The sequence below is a fragment of the Triticum dicoccoides genome, chromosome 6B (genome assembly GCF_002162155.2).
Source record: "Triticum dicoccoides isolate Atlit2015 ecotype Zavitan chromosome 6B, WEW_v2.0, whole genome shotgun sequence".
Lineage (NCBI taxonomy): Eukaryota > Viridiplantae > Streptophyta > Magnoliopsida > Poales > Poaceae > Triticum > Triticum dicoccoides.
This window is the reverse complement of record NC_041391.1, coordinates 179,757,570-179,783,841: the sequence shown is the minus strand read 5'-3', so window position 1 is coordinate 179,783,841 and position 26,272 is coordinate 179,757,570. Positions and strand designations below refer to the sequence as shown.

The 26,272-nt window shown below is 44.2% G+C and overlaps 1 pseudogene; it reads left to right on the top strand.

Moving 5' to 3' along the window:
- LOC119321013 overlaps positions 1-26,272 on the top strand; it is a 160,563-nt pseudogene that overhangs the window by 74,424 nt on the left and 59,867 nt on the right.

Sequence of the window (26,272 nt, the reverse complement as noted above, 5' to 3'; positions counted from 1 at the left end):
GGTTCACGAGGAAGAACTCTACAAGAAAAGCGCTACCGGAGTACTTCAAAGATGTATCTCCGAGGAAGAAGGGCGGCAGCTCTTGGCTAAAATTCATGTCGGTCTCAGCGGTCACCACGCCGCGGCTCGGGCCCTTGTAAGCAAGGCCTTCTGTACCGGTTTCTATTGGCTGACGGCCCGAGCAGACACACATGACCTTGTCCAACATTGCGTCGGATGCCAGTTTTTCGCCAACCAAAGTCATATGCCACCCACCGCTCTACGAACAGTCCCCATCACTTGGCCTTTTGCGGTCTCGCGGTATGATATGGTCGGACCCCTTTAAGGAGGAAGCCATAAGAAAAAAATATTTGTTCCTCATGGTGGATAAATTCACTAAGTGGATAGAAGCCAAACCAGTTAAAATGGCCGAAGCCGGACCGGTGATAGACTTTATATCTGGTGTTGTGCACCGCTACAGTGTTCCACACAGCATCATCACCGACAATGGCTCCAATTTCACAGCCGATGAGGTAAAAACATGGTGTGCTAATCTGGGCATTAAGCTCGATTACGCCTCCGTCTATCACCCACAAACCAACAGTCAAGTCGAACAAGCCAATGGTCTTATTATGAGCGGCATTAAACCCAGACTAGTGCGGTATTTTAAAGAATTAGACAAGCACTGTGTCGAGGAGCTCAACTCTGTACTCTGGGGGCTGCGGATCACGCCCAATCGTTCTACCGGATATACACCTTTTTTCATGGTGTACGGCACAGAGGCTGTGTTACCCTGCGAAATTATTCATGACTCACCTCGAGTGCGCATGTATGAAGAGAGAGAGGCCGAGCTTGATCGGCAGGACAGCCTAGATGCCCTGGAAGAGGAGTGCGACGTTGCAAAAGCCTGTTCCGCATTTTATCAACAACAGGCCCGAAGGTATCAAAGCAGAGAAGTACGGGCCAACACTTATAATGTTCGTGAACTTGTTCTACGCTTGTCGAAGAATAAAAGGGAGAAACTCAAGCCCAAGTGGGAGGGTCCCTTCATCATTGACGGAGTTCTCATTGGAGGAGCGTACCGCCTGCATGATGCATCAGACGACCGCCTAGAGCCGAACCCATGGAACGCGGCCAGACTCCGAAGATTCTATGCCTAGCGCCGGTCTCTTCGTTTGTCTCCTTTTTCCCTTTTTGTTTCCATTATTAATTCTCCTCTCTTTTCACATTTCTTTTTTTAAGCCATAAAGCTCTCGTGCGGCTAAAACGCACAACTACGACACACACATTCTAAAATATGTATGTCAATTATACCTGGGGGCTTCTCGTACAGAATCTTATTATTATTATTATTATATTTCGAGAATCAAGCTCACCACATATGTGTACCTTTTCTTCGCCATTATATGCATCGATATGACTTAAGTTTTGGCCAAGCTGGGTTGCCTGGCTCCTGTGCTTATGCCCTATGTTCCAGTTAGTTCAGGTAAGGCATAAAGGGAGCACCTCTGTGATTGTTACTGCTGGGTCATCCGGATGTGTACCTCAAACTGGGTGAAGCCGAATAGCGTTCTTAAGGGAATATTCGGTCGGCGTACTAAAGATGTTTTTACTTGTCACATAATGAACCCCCAGATGTTATGTATGCTGTGGTTTTTTCAAACACAGTTCGGACATGCACGTTAACGCATGCTGACCCAGCGAAAGGAACCCTTAACGGAACTATTCTCTCTGGAAGATGTTTCTTACAATCAAAATGTAATATAACATAACTAGCCAGAAACTTGTCTGTTCAAGCAACTATGACCCCTACGCCTGGTTTCCACGCATACCCCGGTCTACATTACCGAGTGGGTATTCGTGAGCACTCCGCACCTTCTGGTCCAGAGGTCGAAGCGAAAAGGTCCACCATGACAATCGTTTTACAATTCATCTAGAGACATAATTTGTCAATTGAAGTACATAGTCACTTAGACTCAAAAACTTCTTCCTCTACGCCAGCTAACAGGATATCTAGCCTACAATCCTGTTGGGAATATTTGGTGGCTACTTTTACCTGGTCATATACCAAACTAACGGGAATTTCTTCTCCATTTGACCCTAAAGGTCCGACCCGGGCCATGTGATTAGGATCGAGCTTGGTATACCGTGTTTTCACCATGGCCTAGGCCTCTCGTGCACCTTCCCTGCAGGCCGATATCTTCCATAATCGGAAGCGCCGCCGTGCTCCTTTCAATAGTTGTACTAGCTCCTCCATACTTCCTGGAGGGGAGTCGGATGGCCACAAGGCCTTGGCAATACTCCGCATCGCCTGCTGAGCTCGCTCGTGCACTTGCGACAGCTCCTATAGCAGATCGCTCGAAGATCCGGACACCTCCTCTTCGAGACGGCCCGTCAGCATACCTACAGATATAATTCTGTCAGTTCCTTCCCTAGCTGAATTACGTAGGGGTAATTTTACCAACATACTAAATATGTCGCCTCGCAGCTTATTATTCTCCTTCACGGAGTCAGCCAGCTGGGCACGCACATCTTTAAGCTCTCCGCCCAGCTTGGTGTGGGAATCATCGAGTTTGTTCTTCTCATTCCTGACCCGTGTCAATATACGTTCGCCCGCGGCCAGTTGCCTTTGGGCTTATGTACCTTCCGCTCGTGCGACTTCTGGTGCCTCTTCCAGATGATCTGATGACTCTATCATAAGATTTGCACCTGTATTAATAATCCTGGTATATGATTATGCTTTCTCGATAGAGGGGAACATTACCAGACGCTGCCTTCTTGGATTTCTCCAGTTTGACGGTAGCAGCAGTTAGCTGGGCCTGACACTTTTCCAGCTCTTGAGACAATAGGTTGTTCTTCTCTGTGAGCACCTGGTCATACAATGATCCTTAAATCAGTTGTACCAACTGTTTCAAGTCTCAGGGGATACTGGTATATAATTATCAAATTTACACAAATGTGTACTTACCCACATATCTTTCAAATACTGGTCTATGGCTCTGGTAAGCCCATCTCGAGCAGCTCGGATGTATGCATCACCCGAGTTGAAGGCGTTGAAAGCCTCTTCTGAAAAACCAGGGTCGCGAAGAGCGACCCGCAGGCGTCGATGATTCATGGCACTTTCCACTTCCGAATTGGTGACGGATACCTTATCTGAATCCTCCGCAGAAGGACAATCTGGTGTCACTTCCACGTTAGCCTCAGCCCTTGAGACAGGGTCCGAAATCTGGCTAGTGGAGGCATGATCGGCGGGATCCCCGGACATAGTCCGGCGAATGTTTTTCTTGATAAGACACAACGGATAGCGTCATACTCCAAGGTGATAGCCATGGAGCATGTTTAAAACCATACCTCTTTGATGAACGCTTGGTCGTACTTCTATTTGCATTCCTCTTCGAAGGCCCGCCCGGCGTAGGTGCAGTCTTCTTGCGAGTCACCTCAGGTGCAGCGTGGCGCGCCGATCGCCTCCCCTTTAGAGCATAAGATAGTGCGGTCGGTGAGGCGGAGGGAGGAAACTCTTTCGAAGGATAAGTCTCCTAACTACTTACATGCGAGGCAGGGAGAACGCTGGGATAGTCAGCGGTGATGGCCACTTCTGTGCCATCATGGCTCGTATGGTAGAACACTCCATCCCCGAGCTCCACGAATATATCTGGATCTTCTGTGAATCCGGGGTCAAGGGCCCTGTTGTGGTCCTCTAGCTGTGGTGCAGGATAGTTGAACTCCTTGGTGATCTTTCACCATTCCTTTTTTTAATGGACGGATTAATATTTGCGGAAACTGACTCAGGGAGTAAATTGAGTAATGGGATGGAAACTCACCCAGATGGGAGGGTTGTACATGGAAAATCCATCTCTGGGCTTAATGCGGATGAACTCTTCTTTCTCCCCTTTGTATAATCTGGACAGCATTTTCGTCAAAGCGGCGGGGGTGTCAGGACCCTTCCGACCGCAGCGGGTGGCATCATCTTCTCCATTGAAGTGCCACATAGGACGCCCTCGGTATTGGAGTGGTTGAACCCCCCGCATTTTGGATATCACCATAACCTTCACTATTGACTGTCCGGACTGGGCGAGCGTCTTTATCTTGCTCATCAATTGGTGGACTTCCGTGCTATCTCCCTCCCTGGGGCTCCAGGGACGCCAGCTGAGGCGTTTCTTCAATGGAGCACTTGAAAATTCAGGAAGACCCATTCAGACTGGGTCGGGAAGGGAGACGTCCTCAATATAAAACCATTCGGAAGGCCATTCTTCGGCGCGCCGGACAGATATCCGGTCCTGGCGATATGCCATATTTCGGCGGCGCCCACTTGAAATATTGACCCCTCTTGATTACGAGGGACGAGGCAGAATAGCTTCTTCCATAACTCAAAATGGGCCTCGCAGCCTAGGAATAGCTCGCAAAGAGCAACGTAACCCGCAATATGCAGGATGGAGGCAGGAGTGAAATTGTGCAGTTGGAGGCCATAATACTCTAGTAGACCTCGGAGGAATGGATGGATTGGAAATCCGACACCTCTCAACAAGTAGGGAACAAAGAATATCGTTCCCCCTGGATGGGTTGGGGAAATTCTCCGCCTGCTCCACATCATCGAAGGAAGCCAATCCGGCTCGAACAGGGACTAGATCTGCGGGGGGAAGAAATCTCCGTGTCTGCAACTTCACCAGTTGGTTGTGGGATATGGAGTACTTTTCCCAGTCGCCCTTTTTGGGGCCGTGGGGGCGGGAGGAAGAGCTGGGAGTGCTAGCCATGTTGGGGTGGTTTCTGCGGGCAAGCTCCGAGGATTCCTCGTTTGGGGCAGATGGTGTGGATTAAATTTGAAGATCCCCGTCTCTTTAAATAGACAATTTTCTCACATGGTAAGGGTGGTATGTGAAAAAGTGCCTCGACCTCTCGTATTCGCTCGACACGTGGAAGCTGAAATCATGAAGGTGCTGAAGCCGATGAGCGCGACATTAAATGAAAAGTCGGATACTGCTCTTTAAGTCACGGACTGTGAAGTAATCGGAGAAGGAACCCATCTTGCAATGTCGAAGACAATCTGCACGCCAGACACCTCGTCATTGAAGCCTAGTTCGGGGGCTACTAAGGGAGTCCTGGATTAGGGGGTCCTCGGATAGCCGGACTATATACTTTGGCTGGACTGTTGGACTATGAAGATACAAGACAGAAGACTTCTTCCCGTGTCCGGATGGGACTCTCCTTTGCGTGGAAGGCAAGCTTGGCTATTTGGATATGTAGATTCCTTCCTCTATAACCGACTTTGTACAACCCTAGCTCCCTCCGATGTCTATATAAACCAGAGGGTTTAGTCCATAGAAAACAATCATACCTCATAGGCTAAACTTCTAGGGTCTAAGCCATTACGATCTTGTGGTAGATCAACTCTTGTAATACTCGTATTCATCAAGATCAATCAAGTAGGAAGTAGGGTATTACCTCCATAGAGAGGGCCCGAACCTGGGTAAACATCGTGTCCCCCGTCTCCTATTACCATCGACCTTAGATGCACGTTCGGGACCCCCTACCCGAGATCTGCCGGTTTTGACACCGACACTCGTGCAGTGTTTGTGCGCCTGTTTGTTGGACCTTTCCTGCGGTGGCGTTATGTGTGTGTGTGTGTGTGTGTGTGTGTGTGTTGTTCGGTTGGTACCTTGTTGACTTTGTGCTTGGTGGTTGCTTTATTTATAAAGTGGGGCGAAAGCCTTTTTCGGTATAGTCTCACCTTGTCTTATGTTCACTATGGTAAACCTGTCTTCTTGGTTTCTTACTTGTCTCAATGTAAATATTTGTTCTGCTTATGGCGGGTGTTAGGGATCAAATGAGTACATTGTCTACATATAACAGTATTGCAATGTGGTCAATGACAGGCACACTGTGAAGAACATCCCAAAGTATGCATCTGCGCAGTTTTACATTGATAATGTACTTCCAAGGATCAAAGAGAAAACAATAATGTATATTAAGCCATTTGTCGATAGGTTGGGGTAAGTCAACAGTTGAATGCAACTATATTGTGGCAATTATTCATACATTTGTTGTCTTAACCCAAAATGCACAATCTACTTCCATGCTACAGTAATGAGAACATTTTTTTGTTTAGTTTGTGCTGTAAAAGTTACATTGTAGGAAATCTATAATGCACATGGAGCAGTAGAAATAAATATAATGCAAACCTTCAATTTCAGGTATGACAATGTTCCGATGGAGATTAACCGACTTAGATGTGCTACATCTTGAGCACTGTGTTGGTTTTCCCTTGAAGAGGAAAGGGTGATGCAGCAAAGTAGCGTAAGTATTTCCCTCAGTTTTTGAGAACCAAGGTATCAATCCAGTAGGAGGCTCCTCAGAAGTCCCTCTTACCTACACAAACGAACAAGAACCTCGCAACCAACGCGATAAAGGGGTTGTTAATCCCTTCACGGTAACTTGCGAAAGTGAGATCTAATAGAGATAATAAGATAAGATAAATATTTTTGGTATTTTTATGATATAGATTGAAAAGTAAAGATTGCAAAATAAAGTAGATTGGAAACTTATATGATATAAGATAGACCCGGGGGCCATAGGTTTCACTAGTGGCTTCTCTCAAGATAGCATAAGTATTACGGTGGGTGAACAAATTACTGTCGAGCAATTGATAGAAAAGTGCATAGTTATGAGAATATCTAGGCATGATCATGTAAATAGGCATCACGTCCGTGACAAGTAGACCGACTCCTGCCTGCATCTACTACTATTACTCCACACATCGACCGCTATCCAGCATGCATCTAGAGTATTAAGTTCTGAAAGTGCAACTATCCCTAGGTGGTTTTGGTAATTCATAACAACATATAGCTCATTGAGCTAATGCTATTCCAAGACTATTATTTCAGGAAAGCTCAATGAATGGAATGGCATGGATGATGAAAGTGGATCCCTCAAAATACTAAGGACAAAGGATTGGCTCAAGCTCAAAAGCTCAAGACTCTTCATTTTATATTTTAGTGATCCAAGATCACATTGAGTCTATAGGAAAAGCCAATACTATCAAGGAGGGATGAGGTGTTGTTAATGAGCCTCTTGCTTCATGTGCTTTGTGATATGCTCCAAAACCCTCAGGTACTTTCCCACATCCACAAATGACCTAAACCAAAAGACAAAATCGGTCACACCGATTCTTCCTATCCGACGCCACCGATTCCAAAAGTCATAGCCACTGCCACAAACCCTAAGCAAATCGGTCTTACCGATAGGGATCTCGGTCTCACCGAGATGGGGTTGTAATCTCTCTATTTCTGTAACGCCCCGGACACACCCGCCGGTGGTCGTTACTCCTAGCGGGATCTAGACTAGCCCCACAAATCAATACTAGTCTTTTCTGCGCACTTTGTCCTCACTCGTGCGCACCCGGGAGCAACTTCCCGGTCGGTCACCCATCCTGAAACTACTCCAAGCTGAGCACGCTTAACTTTGTAGTTCTATCCGAATGGGCTCCCGGAAAAGAAGGAATTCCTTAATGATATGAGTAGTCTATCATCCCTAATAAGCCAGGCTATCACATACACCCCCACTCAGAGGAACCGACGTCCTCGTCGGGCCACAGGAACGTTCCCTCTTGGCACAACCGTCTATGCATCCAGTCCGGTACATGTGCCATGTCGTGTGCCACGACGGGTCACAAATGTCATGAACAACATGACCGCGCACCTGTCCGCAACCATCCGTGTAACCGCGAGGGTCGGCTTTGATACCAACTTGTAACGCCCCGGACACACCCGCCGGTGGTCATTACTCCTGGCAAGATCTAGACTAGCCCCACAAATCAATACTAGTCTTTTCTGTGCACTTTGTCCTCACTCGTGCGCACCCGGGAGCAACTTCCCGGTCGGTCACCCATCCTGAAACTACTCCAAGCTGAGCACGCTTAACTTTGTAGTTCTATCTGAATGGGCTCCCGAAAAAGAAGGAATTCCTTATTGATATGAGTAGTCTATCATCCCTAATAAGCCAGGCTATCACAGTTTCCCTTCGTAACGTTTCGGTCTAACCGAAGTGAGCGATCGGTCCCACCGAGATTGCAATGTAAACTCTCTGTTTCCTTTTTGCAACATTTCGGTCTCACCGAAAAGAGCAAATCGGTCCCACCGAGTTTACCTGACCAACTCTCTGGAAAGCTTATTACCAAATCGGTCTCACCGAGTTTGTGTAATAGGTCTTACCGAGATTACATTATGCCCTAACCCTAACCGAATCGGTCTAACCGAGATGCATGTCAGTCCCACTGAAAATCACTAACGGTCACTAGGTTTACTACATTGGTACGACCAAGTCTGTTGAATCGGTCCCACCGAGTTTGGTAAATTGTGTGTAACGGTTAGATTTTGTGTGGAGGCTATATATACCCCTTCACCTCCTCTTCATTCGTGGAGAGAGCCATCAGAGCGAACCTACACTTCCAACTTACCATTTCTGAGAGAGAACCACCTACTCATGTGTTGAGGCCAAGATATTCCATTCCTACCATATGAATCTTGATCTCTAGCCTTCCCCAAGTTGCTTTCCACTCAAATCTTCTTTCCACCAGATCCAAAACCTATGAGAGGGAGTTGAGTTTTGGGGAGACTATCATTTGAAGCACAAGAGAAAGGAGTTCATCATCAACGCACCATTTGTTACTTCTTGGAGAGTGGTGTCTCCTAGATTGGCTAGGTGTCACTTGGGAGCATCCGACAAGATTGTGGAGTTGAACCAAGGAGTTTGTAAGGGCAAGGAGATCGCCTACTTCGTGAAGATCTACCGCTAGTGAGGCAAGTCCTTCGTGGGCGACGGCCATGGTGGGATAGACAAGGTTGCTTCTTCGTGGACCCTTCGTGGGTGGAGCCCTCCGTGGACTCGCACAGCCGTTACCCTTCGTGGGTTGAAGTCTCCATCAACGTGGATGTACAATAGCACCACCTATCGGAACCACGCCAAAAACATCAGTGTCTCCAATTGCATTTGAATCCTCCAAACCCTTCCCTTTACTTTCTTGCAAGTTGCATGCTTTAATTTCCGCTGCCTATATACTCTTTGCATGCTTGCTTGAATAGTGTGATGATTGCTTGACTTGTCCTAAAGTAGCTAAAATCTGCCAAACTCTAAACTTGGGAAAAGGTTAAGTTTTTATTGGTCAAGTAGTCTAATCACCCCCCTCTAGACATACTTCAAGGTCCTACAAGTGGTATCAGAGGTTTGGTCTCCATTTGCTTTGATTTCCATAGCTTTTGGTGGTCATAGCCTTGGTTTCACAACCTAGGAGAGTATGGCGTCTAGCGAGGGAAATTATCACCGTAGAGGTCCTTACTTTGATGGTACTAATTTTGCTAGTTGGAAGCATAAGATGAAAATGCATATTCTCGAACATAACCCTGCCGTTTGGACAATTATTTGTATTGGCTTGCAAGGTGAATTTTTCGATGGGAGAGAACCGAACCGTGAAGCTAATGCGGAAGAATTGAAGATGCTGCAATACAACGCTCAAGCTTGCGATATCATCTTCAACGGATTGTGCCCCGAAGAATTCAATAAAATCAGCCGTCTTGAGAATGCAAAGGAAATTTGGGATACTTTGATTGATATGCATGAAGGTATCGAGTCTGTCAAGGAATCCAAGTTGGATGTGCTCCAAAGTCAGCTTGACAAGTTCAAAATGAAGGATGGTGAAGGTGTCATTGAAATGTACTCTAGGCTTGCTCTTATCACAAATGAGATTGCCGACTTAGGGAGTAAAGAGATGACCGACAAATTCATCATCAAGAAGATCCGAAGAGCATTGGATGGAAAGTGTGATACCGTGTGCACGTTGATCCAAATGATGCCAAACTACAAAGATCTCAAGCCAACAGAAGTCATTGGAAGAATTGTTGCTCATGAGATGTCACTCAAGGATAAGGAGGAACTTCACAACAAGTCAAGTGGTGCTTACAAAGCCTCAAGTGAAGCCCCCACATCATCAAGTGAGAAACAAACCTTCAATGAAGAATTGATCTTAATGGTGAAGAACTTCAACAAATTCTACAAGAGTAGAAGCAAAGAAAGAAGCTCCAAGTCAAGGTCTTACAATGACAAAAGATCTTCTAGTCGAGAGCGCAATTGCTACAATTGTGGGAGACCCGGACACTATTCCAATGAGTGTACGGCACCCTACAAAAGAAGAGAAGATTCTCCAAGAAGAAGAAGCAAAAGAGAAGAATCACCACCAAGAGAGAGGAGGAGGAGAGATGATCATTATGAACGAAGACCCTCACGGAGAAGCAAGGATTCAGAAAGGAAGGACAAGTCATCAAGGAGCTACACAAAACGAAGACATCAAGCTCATGTTGGTGAATGGGTATCCGGCTCCGACTCCGACAATCACTCCGAGAGAAGCTATCACTCCGACTCCGAATATACTCAAGATGAAGGTGTTGCCGGTCTAGCACTTTGTCAACCAACTCCTACGACATATTTGATTCACCAAATGAAGGTGTTGGAAGATGCTTCATGGCCAAAGGTCCAAAGGTAACACATCCTGGGTATGTTGATTTCAATAGTGATGAAGATGACTTGCTTGTGGATGATGATTTACTTGTTGACACCTCTAGTGACGAATACTATGATGAAACGTCAATTAATCATGCTAATCAAGATAAAACAAATGACAATGATAAGGAGAAGATTGAGCTTCTAACTAAAGAACTAAACACTCTTAAGTTAGCTCATGAAACTATCTTCGAAGATCATCGAGAACTTTTAAGGGCTCATGAGAAGTTACGCTTTGAAAAGCTCAATCTTGAGCAAGAGCATGAGTTCTTAAAAGCAATCAATGATGATCTCCGCAAGAAAAGTTCTTCTTACATTGCCAAGCGTTTACTCTTATCTACTTACATGCCTCAAGTCAAGTCTAGTAACAAGTACAAGAAAGATACTTCCTCTAGTAGTAACAATAATAATGTCAAATCCAATATTGTTGCTTCTAGTAGTTCTCTTGATTCCACTAATGATTCTCTTAGCCAAGGTACACTTGAGCAAGAAAATATCTTATTGAAGGGAATTATAGAGAAAGGTGTTTACAAGAGCCTTGCCGGGAGTAAGCAATTCGAGGAAATTGTACGCAAGCAAGGAAGGCACCGGAAGAATCAAGGTGTTGTTTTTGAACGCAAGTTCAATGCCAATGGAGTTGAGTGGGAAGAAGATCAATACCCCAAGATGAAGTTTGTTCCTCAACAAGAGAAGTATGATCCTACTTCCTTCAAGGGAACACAAGCTCAAGATGACCTTCCACCACAAGACCACAAGAACAAAGGCAAGGACAAGCTTCAAGAAGAAATTGATGCATTTGAAGAAGCACCTAAAGCCTCGTTCAAGTGGGTTCCCAAGACTACGTCAAGTTCTACTTCATCAAGTACAACTACAACTCCAAGGATTCCCATCAAGATGATGTGGATCCCGAAGAAGAAGAACTAGAGAGTTCTTGATGGTGACTCCGCCAACATTCTTCACTCATATCATTATGGCAAGAACAAGTGCAATCAACTTCCACATCTTGCACTAGTTCAAGGAGTCACAAACCCTCATGTTGGTAAGGCAAGGGACAAGGTAACCTCATGATTTCATGGACATCATCTTGTGTGTGCATCACTCTATGTCTATGGATATTCTTGTTTGTTCCTTGTGGGACTAACCCATGTAGGTAAGTTGAAAGTGCAACACACTCCAAAGGATTGCTCCAAATGATCTACATCAACATTGAGCATCCACATCTTCAACACCTACATGAAGTCATCATCGACAAAACCCGAGGTTAGTTCATCCCTCTAAGGGGGGATCTCACATCTAGGGGGAGCTTAACTCTAAGAATTGAGTCAAAGCAACTCTAATGATGTGAACATATCAATGCATTATGTAAAAGTGGTAACCCCACTTGAGCTTAAACGATGAGTATGACCTATGATCAAATGTTCTCATTTGACTCCTAAGTCAATATACTCATATATAGATGACCTAGTCATCACCAATTGTTTGATAGATGCTAGAATTGGTTGTGCATACTTTGCCACATATTTCATTTGCCATTTTATTGTGTGAGCATGTTGATGCATATTTTTCTCATTCAAGGACATCCACTTGTTGTTTTGATTGTTTGGGTTCTTTTCTTTTTGCCAAGTGGATGGAAAAGAATGCCTAAGAACCTTCTTTAGCTATCTATGCTTTTCTCGTCTCAAACTCTATTCATGCTACATCACAAAAATTGATCAAGTCAGATTCGAATCACTCTGTGTGAGGAGCACTCGGAGTCCCCGATTCGTCATAGACTTAAACTTCCAAAACCTGTTTGTGACTCTCGGTCTGACCGATTCCTCCATTTCGGTCCTACCGAGATCATTAAGTTGATCTGAGTTTTCAATCTCGGTGCAACCGATTTGAACTTTTCGGTCTCACCGATTTGCTGTAACTGTACACAGTTATGCATCTCGGTGCCACCGAGTTATTCCACTCGGTCACACCGATAGGGTCGGGCTATATATAGTCACGGGCAAAATTTTGGAAATTTCTCCGAAACCCTTCGCCCACGCTATAGCTCGCTCTGCCATCGGAGGTCTCCGGATCGTCTCCTCATCGCCAGCAGCCTCCTGTCGCTGGTCTCTGCCGCCGTCAACGGATTTCGCCCCCGCCATTGTCGCCGTAGCGAGTCCACCGCCAAGTTAGGGTATGGAATTGATCTTTGTGCTATCCACGTCTGATTCCTAGCACATTGTATTCTTATTGAATCTTGCCACGATTGAAACACTTCTATCCAGCCAAAGTAGTCTGTAGATTAGATTAGATTCAAATTTTTAGGGTTAGGTTTCCGCCGAAACCATCTCGGACCCACCGAGTTGAAAAACTCGGTCTCACCTATTTGGCTTATGCCATTGCACTAGTGACTCTCGGTCTGACCGAGAATTACTAATCGGTGCGACTGATTTGAGGATTCTATGAAACCCTAGCAGTCTCGATGCCACCGAACTGTGACACGGTCCAATCAAGATCATCAGTTTAGGTTCCAAAACTGCTTCGGTATCACCGAGTTTGAAAATCAGTTGATCCGAAATGCTTTCTGTGGAAAACTAAAACTGAATTTTTGAATCATTCTTTTGCAAAAATCTCTGCATTCTGTGATGCTCATCCACTCTATCTCATCTATAACTCCTCACAGGGTCAGCAGTCAGCTTTTTGCAGCATGTCAGACCAGAGTGACAGCCAGAACAGGTCAGAAGCACAGATGGACTTGAGTGAGGGGACTAGTCCCTCAACCACAGATGAAGGGAGCAGAAGCACTCCTAGCAACCTGCCTAAGGCTGCTACCAGGCAAAGTAGGAAAAGAACTTCAGACTCAGAGGATGAGGACTACAAAGCTGAAGAAGATGAGGCTACTTCTAAGAAAGTAGTGCTCAAGAAGGAATATGGCTCTGCACATAGCACAAAGCCTGGACTGAAGAAGAAAGTTCCTGCCAAGAGGACACCAATGCCTAAAGCCAGAAAGTCCACTCAAGTGCGAGCTCAGACAGAACCCAAAGAGGCACCTGAGAAGAAAGTCACTTCTTCCAAACCCAAGAAAGTCCCAACTAGAGAGACTATGAAGTTCACCATAGAGTTAGAGGATGAAGGTGCTCAGGACAAGAAAAAGAAGAGAGCAAGAACCACAACTGCCAAGGTCCTTGGAAAGCCCTCTATGAGAAGAGATTCTGAAGAAGAGGAAGAGGTTGCTGCACCAGCACCTAAGGCACCTAAGCTTATGGGTGATGCTATAAGATCAGGGGCTGCAACATCTAAGCCCAAGGAAGCACCCAAAGCTGCCTCCAAGGCCAAGCAAGTACCAAAGAGGAATACTAGGAGTATTCCAGCTGCTGAGAAGAACAAGGCCCCAGTGCCAAACGTTGCTGAAGAAGAAGATGAAGAAGGACAGGTCCTAAGAAAGCTCAAGCCCAAGATACCAGACCATAATGATGCCCATCTTGTGGCTGAGGACATGAGGATCAGGAAGGACTCAGGGTTGAGGCTGTGGAGGATGGAAGATCCATATGCTTCAAGGAGAAGAACTGTTGTTGACTACAGGTTCCATACAAAGGAACAGCAAGACTTCTATGAGACAATTCTATTGGACAAGAAGCCCATAGTTTGTGACATGAGGTGGGTCGACTGGACCTACATCAAGGACAATGAAGAGCACTATCCAGGATTTCAAGAAAGCTTTGTTGCTTGTGGAGTTGCTGATTTTGTTGGACAAAAGTTCACTCACTGGAATGATGAGCTTATCATGCAATTCTACTCCACAGCACATTTTTACCCAGATGGAAGAATAGTTTGGATGTCTAAAGGTACAAGGTACCAGTCAACTATTGAAGAATGGGCAAGTCTGATAAATGCCCCAAAGGAAAGTGAGGATGACCTGGACATTTATGCAAAGAAGAAGATGGATCACAATTCCATGGCTCACATGTACAAGGAAATACCAGACAAGGCAGTAGAGACTCACAAGTTTGGATCAGTTCATTTTCTGCTGTCAGGGCTGCCAACCATTAATTGGATTCGGAGGCATACTTTGTTGCCCAAGTCTGGTGACCATAACATGATCAAAGGGCATGCCATCAACATGTTGCATGTGTTTGATGTGCCACAAAAGTACAAAGTCATGAGCCTGATGATTGAAACCATTAAGAGGACTACAGCAGATCAGAAGAGGAGCTGTGGATATGCCCCTCAGATTCAGGAATTGATCAACTCAAAGATGGGCACAGGGAAATATCAATTGGATAAGGAACACTTTCCACTTTATCCAGACTTTGAGGACAATGAGGTTGTCATGAATGAAAATGATCCAACATCAGTTCAAGCTCAAGACAAGAAGGAGAAGGCTGCAAGGATGCCAACTCCAGAGGAGGCATCTGAATATTTCTTAAAGAGCAAGTAGGAGCAGCTTGGTTACTTGATAGCATCTACACTAAGGATTGAGAAGGGACTGGCCACCCTCACTCAGAATCAGGAGAGCCTGGAGAGAATCATGGAACTCAAATTCCATGACCTTGATGTCAAAGTAACTGAGATTCAGTCGGTTGTAGAGCAGCTGTAGGATGATATGCAGGAGAGGCAGGGCAAGACTACCACAAATGTGTTTGACAGAGTGCCCAGTGCCCAGAGGTCAGTTGCAGTGCCAGTGACAGACACTAGAGCAACAACTTCAGCACCAGCTACTGCCCCTTCAGCTCCAGTGCAACCAGCTCCAGCATCCACTCCAGCACCCTCTACTTCAACTGAAGCCTTCGTCCTTGGAGTTATTCGGACACTGCCACCAGAAGATCAAGCCTGAGAGTCGATCTAGCACTATGCATTTTCTATGAACTTTTTGGTAACTTGTTGCCAAAGGGGGAGAAAAATGTATAGATCATAGGCTTCGAGAGAGAGTGTGTTGCTTTTGTTCTCTCTTGCTTTATTTGGTGGTTTAAAACTTGTTTGCTTTTGATCGTTTGAGATACTATGCTTGTGAGACATTGATGATCATGTGTTTGATCATAAGCTACACTGATGCATGTTTGATGATATTATCCTATCTATCTTATGTGATCATTCACTTTGCTTAGTGATGAGTGCATGTATTCAATGTTTATTATTTTGAGCGCTCCACCAAGATGTATGTGACATGGAAGAGTAACCCATGAGCCTAATTCATTGTGCATTTGCAGTCCAAAGCAAATCTTAAACTATGCACAAATTTAGGGGAGCTCTTGCTTATCATATACTTCTCAAAGCGACGATGTTATTCAATCTTATTATCATTTGTCGAAGCTTTGATCTATATGTTGTCATCAATTACCAAAAAGGGGGAGATTGAAAGTGCAACTATCCCTAGGTGGTTTTGGTAATTCATAACAACATATAGCTCATTGAGCTAATGCTATTCCAAGACTATTATTTCAGGAAAGCTCAATGAATGGCATGGCATGGATGATGAAAGTGGATCCCTCAAAATACTAAGGACAAAGGATTGGCTCAAGCTCAAAAGCTCAAGACTCTTCATTTTATATTTTAGTGATCCAAGATCACATTGAGTCTATAGGAAAAGCCAATACTATCAAGGAGGGATGAGGTGTTGTTAATGAGCCTCTTGCTTCATGTGCTTTGTGATATGCTCCAAAACCCTCAGCTACTTTCCCACATCCACAAATGACCTAAACCCAAAGCCAAAATCGGTCACACCGATTCTTCCGATCCAGCGCCACCGATTCCAAAAGTCATAGCCACTGCCACAAACCCTAAGCAAATCGGTCTTACCGATAGGGATCTCGGTCTCACCGAGATGGGGTTGTAATCTCTCTGTTTCCCTTCGTAACATTTCGGTCTAACCGAAGTGAGCGATCGGTCCCACCAAGATTGCAATGTAAACTCTCTGTTTCCTTTTTGTAACATTTCGGTCTCACCAAAAAGAGCAAATCAGTCCCACCGATTTTACCTCACCAACTCTCTGGAAAGCTTATTACCAAATCGGTCTCACCGAATTTGTGTAATCGGTCTTACCGAGATTACGTTATGCCCTAACCCTAACCAAATCGGTCTCACCGCGATGCATGTCAGTCCCACCGAAAATCACTAATGGTCACTAGGTTTACTAAATCGGTCCGACCGAGTCTATTGAATTGGTCCCACCGAGTTTGGTAAATTGTGTGTAACGGTTAGATTTTGTGTGGAGGCTATATATACCCCTCCACCTCCTCTTCATTCGTGGAGAGAGCCATCAGAACGAACCTACACTTCCAACTTACCATTTCTGAGAGAGAACCACCTACTCATGTGTTGAGGCCAAGATATTCCATTCCTACCATATGAATCTTGATCTCTAGCCTTCCCCAAGTTGCTTTCCACTCAAATCTTCTTTCCACCAGATCCAAAACCTATGAGAGAGAGTTGAGTGTTAGGGAGACTATCATTTGAAGCACAAGAGCAAGGCGTTCAGCATCAACGCACCATTTGTTACTTCTTGGAGAGTGGTGTCTCCTAGATTGGCTAGGTGTCACTTGGGAGCCTCCGACAAGATTGTGGAGTTGAACCAAGGAGTTTGTAAGGGCAAGGAGATCGCCTACTTCGTGAAGATCTACCGCTAGTGAGGCAAGTCCTTCGTGGGCGACAACCATGGTGGGATAGACAAGGTTGCTTCTTCGTGGACCCTTCGTGGGTGGAGCCCTCCGTGGACTCGCGCAGCCGTTACCCTTCGTGGGTTGAAGTCTCCATCAACGTGGATGTACGATAGCACCACCTATCGGAACCACGCCAAAAACATCCGTGTCTCCAATTGCGTTTGAATCCTCCAAACCCTTCCGTTTACTTTCTTGCAAGTTGCATGCTTTAATTTCCGCTGCCAATATACTCTTTGCATGCTTGCTTGAATAGTGTGATGATTGCTTGACTTGTCCTAAAGTAGCTAAAATTTGCCAAACTCTAAACTTGGGAAAAGGTTAAGTTTTTATTGGTCAAGTAGTCTAATCACCCCCCCCCCTCTAGACATACTTCAAGGTCCTACAAGTTCATAAGAACAGAGTAACACATTAAGAAAGATGACATGATGTAGAGGAAAAAACTCAAGCAATATGATATAAACCCCATCTTTTTATCCTCGATGGCAACAATACAGTACGTGCCTTGCTGCCCGTGCTGTCACTAGGAAAGGACACCGCAAGATTGAACCCAAAGCTAAGCACTTCTCCCATTGCAAGAAAGATCAATCTAGTAGGCCAAACCAAACTGATAATTCGAAGAGACTTGCAAAGGTAACAAATCATACACAAAAGAATTCAGAGGAGATTCAAATATTTATCATAAATAAACTTGATCATAAACCAACAATTCATCGGATCTTGACAAACACACCGCAAAAATAGTTACATCGAATAGATCTCCAAGAAGATCGAGGAGAACTTTGTATCGAGATTCAAAGAAAGAGAAGAATCCATCTAGCTAATAACTATGGACCCGAAGGTCTGTGGTAAACTACTCACAACTCATCACGGCTAGGACGAGGTGGCTGGGACGGCGGTGTGAGAAGGCTCGGGGTAGGTCGAGGGATGGAGGCGTTCGTCTTGGGCAGCGAGAGGAAGCACAAGGAGGCGCCATAGACGAGCTCCTACTCGTTTCGACGGACAGCAGGCGAGGAACTCGGGCTCCTGCAGGATTCGTTGCCGATGGCGTTTGGTTGCCCCAGCGAGCTGAGGTTGTCGCCGGCAGCGACGGAAACAGAGGAGAGGCTCGGGCGAGAGACTGTTGCCTCGGTTCGATCCAGATCAAGCGGGGCTGGGGCTGCACTGGTTGGTGGGTGGCTAAAGTCGAAGACGGCTGCGGGCACCAGTTGGCTCGATGGGGAATTCAAGGGAGAGGAGGAGACTAGCTGGTTGGCTGGATCGATTGGATGGATCAGGCAAGACCCGAGGAAGGGGGAGACCAGGTGGGTGATCGTGAGGGATCCCGAGGGAGATGGTCAGGGGGTGGCGGCGGCGCGGAGGATTTGATGGATGGGACAGCTAGGGGCTAGGGTTAGATTGCTTATATAGCAGGTAGTAAAAGGAGGGAGGATTTGGATCATCGGATCGGGATCGGGCGGACGAAAAATATGGTTAGGGAAGTCCAACTAAGAAAACGGAGATGTTTTGTAGATGTTTGGGGATGATCCGGACTCATCGGTCACGACCGACCGGTTCTGGTTCAGGGCAGTTTCGGACGCGTGCAAAGGGGTTGGTGGCTGTGCAGAGAGGGGTAGGCGGTCACGGTCGGGAGGGAAGCGAAACCTTGATTCGTCTGAAACGGTCAACGAAGGCAAAGCAGAACGCGGCAACTACGAACGGGAACGAGTTTTATGAAAAACATGCGGATGCAATGCGCATGATGCTATGAGATGAAATGCAAGACATGAACAAAATGCAAAACAAAAGACAAAACCCAACCACGAAGGAAAATAACATATTGCATCTCCAGAAAAGGCAAGAGTTGGAGTTACGAATATGGAAAGTTGTATCCGGGGTGTTACAACCCGAAGGTCTGTGGTAAACTACTCACAACTCATCGGAGAGGCTATGGTGTTTATGTAGAAGCCCTCCATGGTCGATTCCCCCTCCGGCGGAGCGCCGGCGAAGGCTCCAAGATGGGATCTCGCGGATACAGAAGGTTGCGGCGGTGGAATTAGGTTTTCATGGTGCTCTTGGATGTTCTCGGGGTACGTGGATATATATAGGAGGAAGAAGTAGGTCGGTGTTGCCACGAGGGGCCCATGAGGGTGGGGGCACGCCCACCCCCCTAGGGCGTGCCCGGCACCCTCGTGGTCGCCTCGTTTACTTCTTGACGTCCACGCCAAGTCTCCTGGTTTGCATTTGTTCCGAAAAGATCGCTCCCGAAGGTTTCATCCCGTTTGGAGTCTGTTTGATATTCCTTTTCTTCGAAACACTGAAATAGGCAAAAAACAGCAGTTCGGGCTGGGCCTCCGGTTAGTAGGTTAGTTCCGAAATGATATAAAAGTGTAAAGTAAAGCCCATAAACATCCCAAATGGGTAATATAATAGCATGGAACAATAAAAAATTATATATACGTTGGAGACGTATCAAGCATCCCCGAGCTTAATTCCTGCTCGTCCTCGAGTAGGTAAATGATAAAAACAGAATTTTTGATGTGGAATGCTACCTAGCATATTTCTCAATGTAATTTTCTTTATTGTGGCATGAATGTTCAGATCCAAATGATTCAAGACAAAAGTTCATATTAACATAAGAGTAATAATACTTCAAGTATACTAACAAAATAATCATGTCTTCTCAAAATAACATGGCCAAAGAAAGCTATCCCTAAAAAATCATATAGTCTGGCTATGCTCTATCTTCATTACACAAAATATTTCAATCATGCACAACCCCGGTTTTAGCCAAGCAATTGTTTCATACTTTAGTATTTTCAAACTTTTTCAATCTTCACGCAATACATGAGCGTGAGCCATGGACATAGCACTTTATGTGGAATAGAATGGTGGTTGTGGAGAAGACAAAAAAGGAGAAGATAGTCTCACAACAACTAGGCATATCAACGGTCTATGAAGATGCCCATTAATAGATATCAATGTGAGTGAGTAGGGATTGCCATGCAACGGATGCACAAGAGCTATAAGTGTATGAAAGCTCAAAAAAAACTAAGTGGGTGTGCATCCAACTTGCTTGCTCATGAAGACCTAGGGCATTTTGAGGAAGCCCATCATTGGAATATGCAAGCCAAGTTCTATAATGAAAATTTACCACTAGTAAATGAAAGTGACAACATAGGAGACTCTCTATCATGAAGATCATGGTGCTACTTTGAAGCACAAGTGTGGTAAAAGGATAGTAACATTGTCCCTTCTCTCTTTTTCTCTCATTTTTTTATTTGGCCTTTCTCTTCTTTTTTATTTGGCCTTTCTCCGCCTTTTTTTATAAAGTCCGGAGTCTCATCCCGACTTGTGGGTAAACTAAAAATCAAAGACTCATATCATACAAGACGCTCCAATCAAGACACATATCATGCGGCGAATAAAAATATAGCTCCAAGTAAAGTTACCGATAGACGAAGACGAAAGAGGGGATGCCTTCCGGGGCATCCCCAAGCTTAGGCTTTTGGTTGTCCTTGGATTATATTGGGGTCCCATGGGCATCCCCAAGCTTAGGCTCTTGCCACTCCTTATTCCATAGTCCATCAAATCTTTACCCAAAACTTGAAAACTTCACAACACAAAACTCAACAGGAAATCTCATGAGCTCCATTAGTGCAAGAAAGAAAAACCACCACATAAGGTACTGTAATTAACTCATTCTTTATTTATATTGGTGTTAAACCTACTGTATTCCAACTTCTCTATGGTTCATACCCCCCGATACTAGCCATAGATGCATCAAAATAAGCAAACAACACACGAAAGACAGAATCTGTCAGAAACAAAACAGTCTGTAGAAATCTATAAGTTTATAATACTTATGTAACTCTAAAACTCCTTCCAAAATAGGAAGTCCTAGGCCATTTGTCTATTCATCTACTGAAAAAAGAATCAACTCAAAATCACGTTTCTGTGATTTATTAAATTTATTCTCGTGCATGCAAAAGTTTCTGGTTTTCAGCAGAATCAAATTAACTATCACCCAAGATGAACCTATAGGTTCTACTTGGCACAAACACTAATTAAAACATAAAGCCACATATAAACAGAGGCTAGATGATTTATTTCTTACAAAACAGAAGCAAAAAATCAAAGAACAAAAATAAAATTGGGTTGCCTCCCAACAAGCGCTTTCGTTTAACGCCCCTAGCTAGGCATAAAAGCGAGAATAGATCTAAGTATTGTCATCTTTGGTATTCAATTCATAAGTGGCTCTCATAATAGATTCATAAGGTAATTTGATTTTCTTTCTAGGAGAGTGTTCCATGCCTTTCCTTAATGGAAATTGTAATCTAATATTTCCTTCCTTCATATCAATAATTGCACCAATCGTTCTAAGGAAAGGTCTACCAAGAATAATAGGACATGAAAAATTGCAATCTATATCAAGAACGATGAAATCTACGGGCACATAATTCCTATTTGCAACAATAAGAACATCATTAATCCTTCCCATAGGTTTCTTAATAGTGGAATCCGCAAGGTGCAAGTTTAAAGAGCAATCATCAAAATCACGGAAACCTAGCACATCACATAAAGTTTTTGGAATCGTGGAAACACTAGCACACAAATCACACAAAGCATAGAATTCATGATCTTTAATTTTAATTTTTATAGTAGGTTCCCACTCATCATAAAGTTTTCTAGGTATAGAAACTTCCAATTCAAGTTTTTCCTCATAAGATTGCATCAAGGCATCAACAATATGTTTGGTAAAAGATTTATTTTGGCTATAAGCATGAGGAGAATTCAACACGGATTGCAACAAGGAAATACAATCTACTAAAGAACAAGTATCATAATTAAATTCCTTGAAATCAAAAATAGTGGGCTCATTGCTATGTAAAGTTTTGACCTCTCCAATCCCACTTTTACCAAATTTAGCATCAAGATCTAAAAACTCTGAATTATTGGGACGCCTTTTAACTAAAGTTGACTCATCTCCAGTCCCACCATTATTAAGATTCATATTACAAAACAAAGATTTAATAGGGGACACATCAATCACTTTTAGATCTTCATCATTATTTTCATGGAAACTAGAAGAACACGCTTTTACAAAGCAATCTTTCTTAGCACGCATCCTAGCGGTTCTTTCTTTGCACTCATCAATGGAAATTCTCATGGCTTTGAGAGACTCATTGATATCATGCTTATGTGGAATAGATCTAAGTTTCAAAGAATCAACATCAAGAGAAATTCTATCAATGTTCCTAGCCAATTCATCAACTTTAAGCACTTTTTCTTCAAGCAAAGCATTGAAATTCTTTTGAGAGATCATAAATTCTTTAACACTATTCTCAAAATTAGAGGGCATCTAATTAAAATTTCCATAAGAGTTGTTGTAGGAATTACCATAATTATTAGAGGAATTAATAGGAAACGGCCTAGGATTAAAGTTTCCTCTATACTCGTTGTTACCAAAATTATTCCTACCAACAAAATTCACATCCATGGATTCATTATTATTCTCAATCAAAGTAGACAAAGGCATATCATTGGGATCAATAGGAGCACTCTTATTAGCAAACAATTTCATAAGTTCATCCATCTTTTCACTCAAAACATTAATTTCTTCTATCGCATGAACTTTCTTACTAGTAGAGCTTTCGGTGTGCCATTGAGAATAATTAACCATAATATTATCTACGAGTTTAGTAGCTTCTGCTAAAGTGGTTTCCATAAAAGTGCCTCCCGAGGCCGAATCTAAAAGATTTCTAGAAGCAAAATTCAATTTGGCATAAAAATTTTGTATGATCATCCATAAATTCAAACCATGTGTAGGCCAATTGCGAATCATTAATTTCATTCTCTCCCAAGATTGGCCAACATGCGCATGATCTAGTTGCTTAAAATTTATAATATCGTTTCTAAGAGAGATGATCTTAGCGGGAGGAAAATACTTAGAGATAAAAGCATCTTTGCACTTATTCCATGAATCAATACTATTTTTAGGCAAAGACGAAAACCAAGTTTTAGCACGATCTCTAAGTGAAAACGAAAATAACTTCAATTTAACAATATCATTATCCGTGTCTTTCTTCTTTTGGATATCACACAAATCAACAAAGTTGTTTAGATGAGTAGCGGCATCTTCACTAGGAAGGTCGGAGAATTGATCTTTCATAACAAGATTCAACAAACCAGCATTGATTTCACAAGATTCGGCATCATTAAGAGGAGCAATAGGAGTGCTCAAGAAATCATTATTGTTGGTATTGGAAAAGTCACACAATATAGTATTATCTTGAGGCATCCTGACAAGTGATACGTCTCCGTCGTATCTACTTTTCCAAACACTTTTGCCCTTGTTTTGGACTCTAACTTGTATGATTTGAATGGAACTAACCTGGACTGATGCTGTTTTTAGCAGAACTACCATGGTGTTGTATTTTGTGAAGAAAATAAAAATTCTCCGAATGTCCTGAAACTCCACGGAACACCTTAGAAAAAATAAAGAAAAATCCTCGCAAAAGATGAAGACCAGGGGGCCCACACCCTGCTCACGAGGTTGGGGGGCGCCCCTCCTGGGAGCGCCCCCTACCACGTGGGCCCACTGGTGGCCCTCCAATGCCAACTCCAACTCCATATATTGGCTTTCGGGGAGAAAAAAATCAGAGAGAAGAAATCATCGCGTTTTACGATACGGAGCCGCTGCCAAGCCCTAATCTCTCTCGGGAGGGCTAATCTGGAGTCCGTTCGGGGCTCCGGAGAGGGGGATTCGTCGCCGTCGTCATCATCAACCATCCTCCATCACCAATTTCATGATGCTCACCGCCGTGCGTGAGTAATTGCATCGTAAGCTTGCTGGACGGTGATGGTTTGGATGAGATTTATCATGTAATCGAGTTAGTTTTGTTAGGGTTTGATCCCTAGTATCCATTATGTTCTGAGATTGATGTTGCTATGACTTTGCTATGCTTAATGCTTGTCACTAGAGCCCGAGTGCCATGATTTCAGATCTGAACCTATTATGTTTTCATGAATATATGTGTGTTCTAGATCCTATCTTGCAAGTCTATAGTCACCTACTATGTGTTATGATCCGGCAACCCCGAAGTGACAATAATCGGGACCACTCCCGGTGATGACCATAGTTTGAGGAGTTCATGTATTCACTATGTGCTAATGCTTTGTTCCGGTTCTCTATTAAAAGGAGGCCTTAATATCCCTTAGTTTCCAATAGGACCCCGCTGCCACGGGAGGGTAGGACAAAAGATGTCATGCAAGTTCTTTTCCATAAGCACGTATGACTATATACGGAATACATGCCTACATTACATTGATGAACTAGAGCTAGTTCTGTGTCACCCTATGTTATGACTGCTACATGATGAACCACATCCGGCATAATTATCCATCGCTAATCCGGTGCCTACGAGTTTTCCATATACTGGTTTACACTTATTCGCTTTTCCGTTGCAACTGTTACAATCACTAAAAAATACCAAAAACATTACTTTTACTGTCTTTACTTTTGTTACCGTTACCACCACTATCATATTACTTTGCTACTAAAACACTTTGCTGCAGATACTAAGTTTCCAGGTGTGGTTGAATTGACAACTCAGCTGCTAATACTTGAGAATATTCTTTGGCTCCCCTTGTGTCGAATCAATAAATTTGGGTTGAATACTCTACCCTCAAAAACTGTTGCGATCCCCTATACTTGTGGGTTATCAAGACCTTTTTCTGGCACCGTTGCCGGGGAGCATAGCTCTATTCTTTGGGTCACTTGGGATTTATATCTGCTTGATACTATGAAGAACTTGAAAGATGATCGAACTACTATTTTTCCCTCAACTACGAGGGGAGGTAAGGGACTGCCATCTAGCCTTGCACTAGATTCTCCTTCTGTTATGAGTAAGTTTGCGACACCTAAACCTGCTACTGCTATTGATTCTGATATGTCACATGTTATTGATGATGCCACTTCTGCTATGCATGATACTTATGATGAAACTACTTCTATGCTTGATACTACTGTGCCCCTTGGTGAATTTCTTGATGAGCAAATTGCTAGGTCTAGAGAAAGAGAAATTATTGAACCTGAACACGATGATGTTAGCGATGATGAACCTATGCCTGCTATTCCTGAGGGTTATCTTTTTGATGTTGAATCTTCTGCAGCTATTCTTGCTTGCCAGGTGTCACATCCCTAGTTCTGGTATGCTCAAGGCTAGCTAGTCATTTGTGCATCATGTTTAAATTCCATTTAAATTTGAAATGAGGATTTGTGAAACCCTCAGAATCATTTCTGGAAATGACCCAGATAAAAATTTCTCCAAAAAGGTCCAAGAAAATGTTCATGTTGCTCTCTGGTAATATTGGATAGACATAAAAATCAAAACAATATTTTTAGGAGCTCATAAGTATTTATTTTGGGCATTTGGATTAATCCAGTAATTATGTTGCCTTGGATATATATATGTTATATATATAATATATGTCCAAAAACTATGCCATTTATTAAGGAGCTCTGGAATAATATAACTAGCTTCTATAAAAATTGGCATAAGAAAATAAAATGATTTAGTATTTTAATTAAATCAAAACAAATGTCAGAAAATAGAAAAGAAAAATAAAAGGGAGAAGAAACTTACCTGGCGCTTACCTCACTGTGCAGCCCGTTCCTGTGCGGCCTGGCCGGCCCAGTTGGCCAGCCCAGCCCACCTAGCCCCCCTCCTCTATCGTCTTCGTCCTCGACAGGAGGATGGGCGCGTGCCCGACGCGCTGCGCCACCTCCTCCCTCCCTGCCTGCCTGTCCTCCCCCTCGTCGCTCTGGATGCTCCGCGCGACGCCACGCGCCGCCCCGTACCCCTCTCACTCTCCCCCGGTCCTCTCCTCTCCTCTCCCTCGCTTTCTCTCTCACAGCCGAGACCGTCGTCGCCGCCGTCCACAGCCACCGAGGCCTCGGCCACTGCCGCGCCTCCCCGACGCGCTCCACAGCTCCTCCGCGACCCCCTCTCCCTCCTCGTCAAGTCGCGCGCCTCCGGACGGCCTCCATCATCGCCACCATCGTCCTCTTCACCGCCGGCCGCCGTGGATCTCCACCGCCCGCCCGTCACTGTCCGGCCGCCCCCGAGCCTGCTTCGACG